This window comes from Felis catus, chromosome A2 (genome assembly GCF_018350175.1).
Source record: "Felis catus isolate Fca126 chromosome A2, F.catus_Fca126_mat1.0, whole genome shotgun sequence".
Lineage (NCBI taxonomy): Eukaryota > Metazoa > Chordata > Mammalia > Carnivora > Felidae > Felis > Felis catus.
Window position 1 is genome coordinate 118,531,195 of NC_058369.1, and position 14,899 is coordinate 118,546,093.

The 14,899-nt window shown below is 40.9% G+C and overlaps 1 protein-coding gene across 5 annotated transcripts in view; it reads right to left on the minus strand.

Annotated features, from left to right (window-relative positions):
- Nucleotides 1-14,899, minus strand: part of SKAP2 (src kinase associated phosphoprotein 2) — a 180,678-nt gene that overhangs the window by 23,552 nt on the left and 142,227 nt on the right. The gene's annotated exons all lie outside the window — the stretch shown is intronic.

Sequence of the window (14,899 nt, forward strand, 5' to 3'; positions counted from 1 at the left end):
AAATTTAAGAAGACATCATGGGATACAGACTTACCATCCAAAGTTAGGGTCAAGCTATCACAAAAACTAATTACAGTAATTAAATGGAAAATTCTGCTCTTGGCAAAGTAAACAATGAACTTAGAATAATTTATTACTGTGACTGTATTATTTTATTAAAATTTAAGTGCTATAATGTGCACAATGTATTCTTAAATTATCAGAATAATGCTATTAAAGTATTTACTTAAGTATCAATATTTACTGAGAAGTATCCAAATTCAATGTGAGATGCTGAACAAGTAGTATTTTAGAGGAGGAAATACTCATTTAAAAAACTTCCTTTCTCCATTTTAAACCGAGTAATGATATTTTTAGGTCCAAGCTTCTGCATTTCATACATCAGTTTTCCTTAACGACGTTCAAACAACTCATTTTATCTTGGGCTAACAATACAAACAGCTTCCATACAAAAGAAAACAAAATAAAATTTGGGGTGTGTGTGTGTATGTGTTTTAATCTTAGGGAGAGAAACTCAGACGGAAATCTTGAACAGAATCTGATACAGAGGAGATGTTCAATAAATATGCAGTGAACAAACAGATTCAAAATCATGAAAATAAATCCTACTATGTTCATTTATTAACAGAGAAAAACTCTCCACACCACTCAAAAGCTATATAAGGACACATGAAAATTCTAGGCAATAATTACCTCCTCAATATATTAGAAATATATACACATGTTGTTTTATTTAGGTTTATTATTACACATATTTTATTTTGGTGTTGAGTCACAAATGTCATTATACAATACTAATTAATACCTCAAATAGCCAATGTTTGTGGGGTTAATATATTCCATTCAACATTTTAATAACAGTAAACAAAAACAGCTCAGCTATGCGGTAAAATCCATCAAACCACACAGATGGTTATAAGGTTTTCATTATGTGGTTTCCATAGCAATCATATTGCAAATCTGGAAGCTTCTTGCAAATAAGCAGCTTGTATTTACATGCCTCTCAGCTGCAGCACAAAACTCTGCAACATGTGACGCTATTATTCCAATCACACATTGTTAGCAGAATCATCAGAAGATTTTGTTGATCAGACAAGATGAAAATAACAGTAAACTCACTGCAGAAGATAATTCAAACACAGTTGCACATTCACTAAACTAATCAGCGAGTATCAGACATGTTCTGGTAGTCACCAGAAGGTTTTAACATGATAGCCCGGTCAAAAATATGCAAGTTCCAGGAGCACTCAGAACCCAAAAGCCTGAACTCCATTCTCGCTCCCCTTTTCAGCAGATACTTGGTCTTCCGTCCGAGTTGAGCAGAGAAAGGGAGAAGAGCAGAGAACGGGGTCCTCCCAAATCTTTTTAGGATGACTACCATTTGCCTACGTGGGAGAAGTCAAGACCTTTTTTTGTCCCCTGCTAGATTAATCAATTTAATTTACAAATTGATCCAGTTCCATAACAGATGGATTATTACCCTAATAAGAATCACGAATCTGTCTAGCTATGCAGTTTGTAACAAAATGGCTATTTCTTCCTTACTAACGTTCTTTGTTTTAAGGACAAAACAACCAAAAGAGAAAAGCTATAAGCAAATGACAAAGACAGCTGACATTGCTTGAAAAAGGTTGAGGACAATTTGTTGGCACCAAAATAGGGTGTGTGATGTTCACATCAGGGCTGAAAACTGATCTTATCACATCTTCCAGGGAGAGGAGGACAACATCAGAAAACCTTCGACTCACACACAATGATTACCTTTCTCACTAAGCATCTTCAGAAAACGGCTCTGCTGAACTACAATGTATTTTCAAGACCTAAAACACAGAATCAAAAGCTATGCTCTGAAATAAAGATTGGGTGTAGATTTCTACCTGCCCTGGCTTCATTTGATTACAAAACTATACATTTGTCTCAAGAAAAGTTAACATTTATTGCTTGAATGTTCATGCTGTACGCATTTATATCCCTTATGTAACTAAATCCTCGTAACCGTTGTATGAGGTGATAATAGGTATTTTTACCATCATGTTATGGACGCAGAAATGGAATTTACAAAGCTTGAGTAACCTGTCCGAGTTCACACGTGCAATTAGAGCAGGGATTGGAACTGCAGCGAATGTCAGTTCTTTTCACCTTCTATTCAGCTCATAGATGGTTTTCTAAAATTTCATGTGCACACCAGCTGTCTGTTGGACCCGGAAAACATTTCCACATGAGTGCGCAGATTCTGCTCTACCATAGCATTGTATGCGAAGGACACCTTTATTTTTTTTTTCAATGTTTACTTTTGGGGGGGAGAAAGAGAGAGAGAGAGGGAGAGAGAAAGAGAGACAGCCAGACAGAAAGGGAAAGAGAGGACCCTAAGCAGGCTCTACACTATAAGCACAGAGCCCAATGCGGGGCTCGAACTCCTAAACCCTGAGATCATGACCTGAGCCAAAGTCTCAGGCACCCCGCGAGGACATCTTAAGGTAAGCAATCCTTGCAAGCGAGGATTTATTTTTTTTTTTATTATTTTTTTTAATGTTTGTTTATTTTTGAGATAGAGAGAGACAGAGCATGAACGGGGGAGGGTCAGAGAGAGCGAGACACAGAATCTGAAACAGGCTCTGGGCTCTGAGCTGTCAGCACAGAGCCCGACGCGGGGCTCGAACTCACGGACCGTGAGATCATGACCTGAAGCCGAAGTCGGACGCTTAACCGACCGGGCCACCCAGGCGCCCCGCAAGCAAGGATTTAGAAACAGAATTTCAAGCTGGGATGCCCCCAACCCACATCTCCTTTCCGTGCTCCCAGCCCTCCTTCCCCACCTCTGATGTGCACACCCTCAAGTGCCCTGAAGCCAGCACGTGCCACTTCGTACTCTGGAAAGGTCTCTAGTGGGACTCATTATTGCAAAAATATGGCAACTATTTTATTATGAAATAACATTTCATAATTTTTTTCTAGGCCAGCCAGCTTTTCTTTCTTCACTGGATTTCCAGAAGGGAAACATGGTCAAATGCAGACAGCACGTGGCAAGTCTTTTTACGAACAAAGACGTTTGCCTCCGTTCCAGAGCAACAGACTACCCTGCACATTTCTCCAAGGGTTCTGGCTCCAGGGCATTGCAAGCAATATGTCCCTGGCTGGGAGAAGATGGGACAGATGTAACGAGGGGAATGAAGACACCTGGCTAGCCCCAGCACTACAGTGTGAAAGAGGGAGAGTGCAGGAGGTTCACACAAACGGCACCTGAGCCCCTCTTCGCTCTCCGGACCCGGGGCAAAGCTCGGAAGCTGGCAGTAGGTAAAAGCAGAAGAGCAGGGGTCAGAGGGCTACGGGCAAGGGAATTCAAACCAAGACAAGGAGGAAAAGTGAGTTCCCTAGGGGCCTATACTGGTAAGTTAAAATATGACACTTCTTGGGGCGCCTGGGTGGCGCAGTTGGTTAAGCGTCCGACTTCAGCCAGGTCACGATCTCGCGGTCCGTGAGTTCGAGCCCCGCGTCAGGCTCTGGGCTGATGGCTCAGAGCCTGGAGCCTACTTCCAATTCTGTGTCTCCTTCTCTCTCTGCCCCTCCCCTGTTCATGCTCTGTCTCTCTGTCCCAAAAATAAATAAACGTTAAAAAAAAATTTTTTAAATATGACACTTCTGTAGGATTTTTCTATCTAATAGACTGACATATATTTTACAGACTGGCATATATCTCATATACTTTTTTAAAGATAGAAACGTGTGCCTTTTAGTATTATATGAACTTCAAGATGAACAGCAAGATAAAGATGGCTGAAATGGCATATTTAGAGTCATGTTTACTCTCCTGGAAATTAGGCAAACTGGGGCCTACCGTTAAAGTTCTAGTTACTCGGGTGCCTGGGTGGCTCAGTCGGTTAAGCATTTGACTCAGTTTCGGCTCAGGTCACGATCTCATGGTTGTGGGATGGAGCCCTGCGTCGGGCTCGGCGCTGAGCACGCAGCCTGCTTAAGATTCTCTCCCTCTGCCCCACCTCTGCTCATTCTCTCTTTCTCTGTCTCTCTCTCTCAAAAAAAAATAAATAAATAAAAATAATAATAATAATAAAATGTCAACAAAAAGTTCTAGTTACTCCTGTGACCTCGAGACTGTAATTCTCATCTCAGTAAAGTACAAAGAATAATGTCTACCCTTCAGCACTCTGAACAGGACTGGGGCAGGGTAATGACACGATCGGATTTCCAGGGGGGGAAAAATACCCAGTTAGCCTGCAGTATCAGGGTCATTATCTTAGAAACTAGGTGTTTTGCAACCGCTTATGAATTTGGCAACCAAGAAGGTTACTATGATATAAAAGGCAACAAAATAAGCAGTAGTTATTCAATCATACCATCTAATTTTCAACCTTGACATTTTATTCTTATAGGGTTTGATAGTTGCCCCTCCAAAGCAAAAATAAGCGCCCTAAGATCATAGTACATCTCTGCAGTATATTAAAGCTAATCATTTATACACAAACCTGAAAATGCAAAAATAATAAATTTTCACAGACATTAAGCTTGCCAGCATCAAGGCTGGGATCTTGGGGACAACCTCAAATTCAAGCAAGAATTTCATTTGGCAGAATCTGGACAAAATCTTAGGGAAAGAAACCTTAGCTATAACCTAGTTCAACTTCCTTCTTTCATTAACGGGGTCCTGAATGACTGACTGGGCCAAGGTCACGAAACTTGTGCTCTGCTCTTCTCTCCCTGCACTGCCTTCTATGCAACGTGTACTGCGGACATTTCTGGAAAAGTCTCTGCTGCTCCAGAGGTCCTTCTCTCTTCAGGAGCAGTCTCACACAGACTTGATCACCCACAGGCAACTATGGTAAGCAAAGTATGTCGGTTAAAAATAAGGTCTGAACGGGCCAGATCCTGTCAGTCAGAAGGGACTGTGAGTCAGGAGAAGGCTTTACTCCCAAGGAGTACCAGGCACAAGGGAACAACGAAACGTGGCTCTTCCCTGTCCCGGGGCATATTCTACTCACGCATCCCACGATAGAAAATTCTCCTAACCATTGCGTAAGGCTCAAACTCGTAGCTTTTTAATTAACATCTATCATAAGTTCTGCAATATTAAAATTCTTTTAACCCAAGAAGTCAAATTAAATTGTTTCTCAGGTACAGTAACCTCGATCTGGCTGTGGACTTCTGGTACAGTTATAGTTTGCCACTAATAATAGTTCTGGTTTTTAATTTATTTTTTTATTATTATTTTTTTTTAGTTTATTTATTTTTGAGACAGAGAGAGACAGAGGATGAACGGGGGAGGGGCAGAGAGAGAGGGAGACACAGAATCGGAAGCAGGCTCCAGGCTCTGAGCCATCAACCCAGAGCCTGACGCGGGGCTCGAACTCACGGACCGCGAGATTGTGACCTGAGCTGAAGTCGGACATTTAACCGACTGAGCCACCCAGACGCCCCTGGTTTTTAATTTAGATTAACCTTTTTTATTATTATTCTTGCCACAAAAGCAGTATCTGTTCATTGCTGGCAGTCAGACAATAGAAATAAGCAAGTGTGTGTGTGTGTGTGTGTGTGTGTGTGTGTGTGTATTTACATTTTTTAAATCATCCAAGACTGATCCATAACCACTATTAACATCTTCTCCTAGACCACCACTACACAGTTTCTGAGTAATAAGAATATCCAAATATATACGTACTTCATTATTAGGAAATATATACATTACTTCATATGAAATATATACATATATATAAGAATCATCCATTCCTTCCAAATGTATTTGTATTTTATTATAAACTATTCTGAGTTCCTTTTTAGAAAGTAAAATGTTTCCTCTCAACGTAGATTGTGGTTTAAATTTTATTCCGTAAAAAATACCATCTAATGATAAACAGGGTGGTGTTGAGATCATTTCATGGTAACTTGGCTGTTTTATATGGATCTACAACTGTCTACTCTAACCTTAGAAAAAAGCAGACGGAACCAGAACTCAGCTGTTAGAGGCGTTGGCTCTGTTTCCTGTTTGCTTACGCAAACACACTCATCCTCTTCTCGTGAGGTGCACCTTCACCTCATTTTCAAGAGCCTGAGAAAGAAAGAGCACGGGAACATAAGGGGAACCATCACCCATTGGACTGATCGGTTCCACATCCTTTCTAACAGCAGTGGTTTCGAGACCCTTTTGGGAGGTGGAGAGTCTATGAGGTCAAAACTATTTTCGTAATAAAATGAAGACATCTGCCTTGTTCGTTGTGTTAACATTTGCACTGATGCTGCGGAGCATGATGGGTAAACGGCGGACACCTCAGCATAAATCAAGGCAATGGCACCAAGCTGTCACTGTCTCTTCGCTGCTTTGCACTAGCATTAAAAACAAACAAGCCAGTTTCACCGAAGAATGTCCGCGGGGAAGCAGTACAAATTATTATTTTCATGTAATATCAACCCTGAGAACACGTCCATTTAATATTCTGTGTGACAAAATCAGAAGAATGCATGAAGCACTCGTGCTGCATTTCTAGATGTGCAAAAGATTGAGTGGCAAGCTGAACGAGCTTTTTTTCACGGGACACCATTTTTACTTGAATGAATGAGTGACAGACAAACTGCGGTTACTCAGACTTGGGAATCTGGCAGATATTTTCTCAAACATGAACTAAGTGAGCTTGTTATTTCAAAGAAAACAACTGACAGCTATTGCCACGATAAAATTTAAGCTTTCAAGCAAAAATTAGCATTTTAGAAACTTAGATCTGCCACCGTGAGCTTGACCGCTCCCCAGTATTGCAAGACTTTTCTAATGAGATTGGTGGTGATATTAATGAATCCTACAGGTTTTAACTGTATCATCATTTCACCAATATTTGGAAGTTCTGCATAATGCAGTGAACCAATACTTTCCAAATGACCAATGCATGATGTTACAAAACATGCCTGGGAAGAGATCCAGTCAAAGTATAAGACAGACCCGTGAATTTTAAAGTAACAAAGTACAGAAAGTTCATTGATACGGTTTTGGATTCCACCTTGCAACTAACCTTTAACTTGTCCAGTTTGGGTACAGTTATCAAAGCAGAACATATAGCTCCTACGACTATTAAAACCCTTGCCTTTTCCTACTATATACCTGTGTGAGGCTGGGTTTCTCCATATGCTAACTAGACTTAAACCAAACAACATATCTCAACACAGTGAATGCGGAAGCAGATTTGAGAGTCTACATGTATTCTTTTAAATAAGACATTCAAGAGATCTGCCAAAATGTACACCGTGCCACTCCTTTCACTGATATTTTGGGAAACTATAGCTATTCTTTCCTAAAAATATCTTATGTTCACTGATAATAGGTTTATCATTGAGATTTTTAAACTCATTGATAAACATTTTTAATATTTCTCAGTTTTAATTTCCAATATAGTAAATATGGAGAGGTGGAACCCACATAAATCAAGCGTTTTGGGGTCCTCAATACTTTTTAAAATTTTTTTTTCAACGTTTATTTATTTTTGGGACAGAGACAGAGCATGAACGGGGGAGGGGCAGAGAGAGAGGGAGACACAGAATCGGAAGCAGGCTCCAGGCTCTGAGCCATCAGCCCAGAGCCCGACGCGGGGCTCGAACTCACGGACCGCAAGATCGTGACCTGGCTGAAGTCGGACGCTTAACCGACTGCGCCACCCAGGCGCCCCAGATACTTTTTAAAATTGTAAAGGGCTCCTGAGACCAGAAAGTTTGGGAATCACTGCCCTATGTTTTCTTTTCTTTTCTTTTTTACGTGTTTGCTTAAATTCCAATTAACATACCATGTGATTTTAGTTTCGGGTGTACAATATAGTGATTCAATACTTCCATACTACACATGGTGCTCATCATAACAAGTGCACTCCTTAATCCCCATCACCTATTTAACCAATCCACCACCCCACCTTCTGGTAACCATCAGTTTGTTCTCTATAGCTAAGAGTCTGTTTCTTGGCTTGCGCCCCCCCCCCCCCCCACTCTCTCTCTGTTTTCCTTTTACTCATTTGTTTTGTTTCTTAAATTCCACCTATGAGTGAAGTCATACGGTATTTGTCTTTCTCTGACTGACTTATTTCACTTAGCATTATACTCTCTAGTTTCATCTATGTCATTTTAGTTAAATATCTAAACGTTGTTGATCCACAACATGAGAAAAACTGATAGCCTGGTAACCCAGAACACTATCTGATAATTATTTTATATTCCCAGAGCACACAATCTCAGGATTGAATCTCATTACACTGTTGACTCATATTGAGCTGTTGACCAAAATCCCTAGGTGTTCTTCCCATTTGCAGTGAAGCCAAGTCTTTCCTTTCTCGTACTTGTGCAACAAGATTTTTGGAGCAAGTGTGATCCCCTATTATATTTCATCTTGTTAGATTTGATCCATGACTTCAGTCTGTTGAGAGCATGGCCTGTATATCTTCATCTAGGCATCAACGAATACAATGGTATGACAATATTGAGAGAGAATTAAGCTCTAAGACATTCACAAAATAAATTAACCAGCACCCTTTGGGCACAGCTGTATAGTCAGTTATCCAACGGTCTTTACACCCATAAAAATTTCATGACAATCTTGGCCAAATGCCTCACTTACTTAAGTCTAGTCATATGTCTGTCATTTCCCTGAATACATGCTGGGTTCTGGTAATCATTATTTCATCTTCTAGATAGCACAGAAGACTCTCTTTGATGCCTTAGAGTCCACTTCAAAGTTCCTAAACTTTGCAGTGGTTTGCAGAATCCATCCAGAGTGGATAATGTGGCGCTCCTCCCAGAAGCCCTCTTCAGGCCTGATGCAGCCGTCCTCCAGTTGCTGGGACTCAGACTGCTGCTGGCTCACAGCTGTGTCCCCCACTAGGCACTGTCCTCAGCTACAGGGAGCTGCCTCACTCAAGATTACACCCCTCCCAGAGGACAGCCTGGAGCCAGTGACGAGCTGATGTAGGAACATAAAGACACGCCCCCTTCGCCTCAACAACAACCTTGAAGAAGCATCCCAGACCCAGAGCTCCCCGAGAGTTTGGCTGAGGCCTCAGTCACAGCTGTGTCGTAGACCAGTTTCTCCCGCCCGATTCTGCCTTCCTTGCTTTCACCCGACGGTATCTCCCAAGACCACTCGCCAGTAAGTCTTGTACATACAACTGTCTCAGAGTCTGTTTCAGGAAACCCAACTTCGGATACTGCAACCTTCTACCCGTTTTGAAGAGCTCACCATTTAATTGCTAGACTCCATACTTCTGGCATCTCTCTCTGCCTGCATGTTTCCTTTAAAATCAGTGACAGCAATTCAATGATTTCATTTGCAAGTTGTCTTCTGATGTACACTTAAGGAAACCAGAGGCAAACTTAACTCCTATTCATGTTTGAGACATGGCTCAAATGTCCCCCAATTAGAGTGTTTTCCCCAAACCCCTCCAGGCAGCTGGGCGCTCCCCCTTGGTGATCTCCCAGCCTCAGTACAGGCCTCCATTTGATCACTGCTCTCATAAAGCACTACAAACATTTGTCTACTCGTCTCCTTTTCCTCCGACTGTGAACTCTCCAATCCTTTTCCTCTGTGAACTCTCCAACCAGGCCTACCAGAGGGGCTGGGACAAAAAATATCTTCCATGAACGTTTGATGAATGAAAATCAAATGGATTTTGGTTAGCTGGGTATGCTATTAGAATCTCTTTGCCCGTCCTGGGCTTTTGTTACCTCCTACCAATCTTATCAGGGGGATAATTCTTGACAGAAAAGGAACAAATAAAATAGAAACTGATTGTTTTCTTGGAATTACTGCCCTCCCCCCCCAAAGTTCAAAAACAAACAAAACCACATAGCAATTATGTGCACCTTTTGTTGCACTTAGCATAATTTACAAACGTCAGTTCTTTTCATATTTCCTTTGGTTATCTGGCCATTTCAGTGCTTAATCTAGGACCCTGTAAAAGTTGTATTAATTGGATAGATTATAATAGCACAAAGATACTGATGGATTTTAGTTCCTCTCCCTATTTTCCTCGTTGGGATCACTTGGAATTAAATGGCATTTTAAAATACTCATTCGCCTGTAATACCATACATTTGTGTCTCTTCTTTCTCTGACTTCTCTGAAATCTACCTTCCTAAAGTCTGCAAATGTCTGGCTGATGGCCAATTTTTTCCTTGTTGGATGCTAAGGTGACCACTGCTTTTGTCTAATTTTTTCCACAATTAAATCTGGATATGGCAGCAGTTTCCCTGTTTCCTATATCCTTTGGCCTCCTTCATTGTTTCATATGCTACTCTACGTTCAAACTATACCTGAAGAAGGAACAAGATGCAATGGTAATGCCTGCTGATTGCTTTTCCTCCGTCTCCAGATTCTTAGCGTCAGTTCCTCGTAGTTGAAGATTCCTCGTTGCTAACTACTAAAAACCCCAAGTGGGGCGCCTGGGGGCTCAGTCGGTTAAGGGTCTGACTCTTGACTTCAGCTCGAGTCATGATCTCACGGTTACTGAGTTCGAGCCCTGTGTCGGGCTCTGTGCTGACAGCACGGAACCTGCTTGGGATTCTCTTTCTCCCTTCCTCTCTGCCTCTCCCCTAGTCACGCCCCTCCCCCCCAAATAAGAAAACAAAACACCTAACCATCCCAATCCCTAGCTCTGTGTGTCCCAGCCGTAAGAAGCTGAGGTTGGGGAGAAAGTCACTCGGTCTCTCTCTCTCAGTCCTTTGTGTTCAATCGGCTGTGCTTAAAAGCAATAGTTACCAGCTGCTTAGAAGCCCTAAATCCAAGGAACAGAAGAGATTGAACACACAGTATTGAATATTTAATATTTATAGGACAATTATCAAATAACAGCCCCACTTGTATTTTTCTATTACCACCACATGCTCCCTCTGTGATCTGTAACTTCCAGTTTGGGACTAGATATTATGAACGACATCAATATCTCTGGCATATCACCATGACGTATCGTTCACCTACAGTAGTGGTTTTCAAACTTCAGAGGGCTTATTGAAACCCAGGTTGCTGGGCCCCACCCCTAGAGCTTCTGATTCAGATTTGGCAAGGTGCAACTCTAAAAAGTTTCCAGCCAATGTTGTTGGTCCCAGGACCGCATTGTGAGAACCACTGACACAGAGGTATCCCTTCGGACGGTTTCTTTCACCTAAGAGTTCAATGGTTTGTGTTCTATCATAATTTGAAGGTAAGTTAATTAGAGCATCGTATCTTCAGGTGTTACTTGCCTTTTAAACTTCAAAATATAGGTATACCTCACTAAATAATACTAATATAAAATTAATTATAATGGACCCAGTAAAGCGGAAAAATGGATCCCATATTAACCCCCAAAGACATAGTGGAACCACAGAAATGCAAGTAAAATTTGTATTCCAGAAGTTCATATTACCCTCTTTTACCACCTGTGCAAATTCAGCAAGCTAACTAAACTCTCTGAACCTCAGTTTGCAACCTGGAAAACAGCAACCCTATTGTGAGCATGAAATGAGGTTCGAGTGGCCAGTATAATGCCCAGTACAGTGAAGATTTATAATCAAGTGATTACAATAATAATCTGAGGGCTGCCTATACACCAAGCACCATGCCGGCCACTGTGTGCATACATCTCATTCAATCCTCCGAACCCCGTGAGGAAGGTATTTGCCGTTAGTCCCATTTCACAGATGAGGAAATGAAGGCACAGAAACATTTAAGTAACTTGTTCAGCATAACACAGCAGTAAGAAGCAGTCCCAGAGTTTGAATCCAGGCAGGCTGCCTCCAGAACCCAAGTCCTAAAGCACTATGCTTTTTCCTCCCTTTCGATGGAGGACCTTCCACAGATCACCTGCTCTTGTGTTGGTTAATTAATTTAAACAGCACTTGAAACCACTGCCAGAACATGTAACTTATGAGAAAGTTAATATTCATGATGTCATATTGACATATATTCTTTTTTTTTAAACACTCTTCAATGACAAAATAACTTGGCTCCCTCTGACAGTACGAAAAAAAATAGCTCCCTTGAAAAATAGCGTACCCTGCTGAAAAACAGGAGAGGAGTCATGTTTGTAATGGCCACAAAAAGTGGAAAGCTTGGCATTTGCCCCTTCCATTTTTCTTTCAGTTGGAAGGCGGCTTGCAAATGGAAAAATCATCTCCCGTCACCTCCCTCTCAGAGGCTGAATCTGATGAGAAAACAGAAGAAGGCCGAGCCCTGAAGCAAGCAGTGCCGCTGTCCTAGCCGGGAGCCCAAGAAGACTGATTAATCCTCAATGAGACAGCTCGAGTTTCTTACCAGATTTGACGGCAGCAAGACATGAAAAATGCAGCAAATTAAAGCACTTTACATAATACAAAAGAATGGCACTCTGGAAATAAAAATTTCCAAGTACCTATGGGGGGCTGTGCGTGGGCTTTCAGAATTACGTGTTTAAGGCATTTTTAATTCGAAGTTAAGAGGTATTTGTTGACCCACAAAGTTATGATAAAAAAAATGTTAGAGTGTCTAGACAATGGAAGATCTTCTAGAAGTAGTTTATTTCTGCAGAGAGGAGTTGCCAAAAGAAGCAAGGGGGGAGAAGGGGGGAGAAGGGGGGAGAAGGGGGGAGAAGGGGAAGTTAGGCGCACAGAGCCCATTTGATGGAGGTCTTGGTGTTCATTTCTGCAAAATAGTATTTGATGTTCTTTAAAGTCCATAAGAATAAAAGTTTGAGCTTAAAAAACAACACACTTATAGGGGCGCCTGGGTGGTTCAGTCGGTTGTGTCTGACTTCGGCTCAGTTAATGATCTCACGGCTCGTGAGTTTGACTCCCGCGTCAGGCTCTGTGCTGACAGTTCGGAACCTGGAGCCTGCTTCAGGTTCTGTGTCTTCCCCTCTCTCTGCCCCCCCTCCATTTGCACTCTCTCTCTCTTCTCAGAAATAAATAAACATTAAAAACATTAAAAAAAAAAACTTATAGAACTACTATATGACCCAGCTATTCCACTTCTGGGTATTTATCCAAAGAATACAAAAACACAAATTCAAAATATGCACCCCATGTTCGCTGCAGCATTTTTTACAATAACCAAGATATAGAAACGACCAGAGTGTCCACTGATACATGAACGAATAAAGAAGAGGTGTTCCTTCCACAAAGGAACAAAGACAATAAAACAAAAACAAACTCATAGATATAGATACAGCGAACAGACGAGTGGTTACTGAAGGGAAGGGGGTCAACTCTATCATGGACGGTAACTAGACTTACAGTGGTGATCACTCTGTACTGTGAATTATAAAGCTGTATACCTGAAACTTAACAAAAAACGGGGGGTGAGAAACCACACTTGCTCAGTTTTGACTCTCTAAAGGGATAAGCTGTACTCCCGTCTGCAAAGTGTCTTTTACTTGGATTCCAGAAATAAGGCCATCATAAACAAAATGTCTGCTCTCATGTAAAAGGGCCAAGGGATTTTTAATGTCCATAGCAGGCAAACCAGATCTTTCCTTTTTTAAGGTCTCACCCACCAGTGACGCAGGGTAACACTTGGAGTAAATGTATCCATTCTAGAAACACGAGTCCCTGCCACCTTAGGAAACTAGAGTCTAGGCAGTGTCAGTGCTAACCCCCCAGCCTCTTTTCCGGTATGACAAAGCATTCTTGTTTTCCCATCCCAGACTCACAACTGTTCAGATTTTTTTAAGCTAAGTATGACATTTTACAAACTTTTCCTGCCATGTTTAGTTAAAATAAAGGTTATTCTGCAATTGTGTATATGAAAACGCAATTTAAGGTTTATATCTGATTAAATAATGCAATCAAACTTGTGCATTTAATGACATGCCAACTACAGTACTTATTCAAGGGGTCATTCAGTGTTCATTGTCCATACGTAGAGTAAATCATCGATTGAAGGAGAGTATATGAAATGACATATCAACTTTCCTGAACAGTCTAATTAGGAGAATACTGCTCGCTACCCGAAGTAGTTTAATTGCATGACTTACCGCACCTACTGTAGCTACGTAAGAGTAGTTGTCAACCAGCTATTCCAGAATTCAGGTAGTTATAAACAATTTTATTATGTGATCCTTCCTTAGCTTTAGAAAATAATTCCTGGATTAAAAAACTCAAAAAGAAAAATGATCTCAATATAGTTCACTTTAGCGAGGAAATACAATACACTCCTTGGCATGTGTCCACAGGAAAAGTCTGGCTCCCAGATGCTTCTTGCCAGCCCACAGTGGATTTCACAATGTTTAAACAACTGACAACGTGCACTCGTAGCACTGATGACACAGTGACCAGAAATTCAGCAGGAGCCTGTCTCGTGGGTATTTTCATATATTGAAAAGTAGTATCAAAACAGCACAAATCACAGACACACTTCACGAACCCAAGAGATCCAACACAATTCAGTTAGCCTGTTTTAAAGTAGACATCACCGAAATTCCATAAAAATTTACTGATAAGACTTGTCCTACCACTACCAGAAATAAATTAAATGCACAAGTGTTTTTTATTGTATTAGTCTTCTTGAAAATGAAAAAAACGAAATTCTAATTTGCTTTCCATATCAAAAATCCAACAACAGATGGACTGTTTCCATAGCTCATTCATTATAATCATATATAATGTATATTAACATCCGTGATTTCTAAAAGCTATGCCTGTTTATATTAGTACAAACCAAGTGAAACTCCCAATATTTTACCAATTCTGATCTCCAAAAACAATAACCTCCTAACTCTAAAGTAAAGCTTCAAAATTCTGACATCCAAGTGGTAGCCTAGTTGTCTTAGATATAGAAAATGTTCTTTATAACTGGTCTGCGATGTATCATTAAACTGGAATGATATACTTTCTCACCAGGAAAGTTCTGAGTAAAACCTACTTCCTACTATGGCGCATTCAAGCATAAAAAAAATACTGTTAATATTTAATA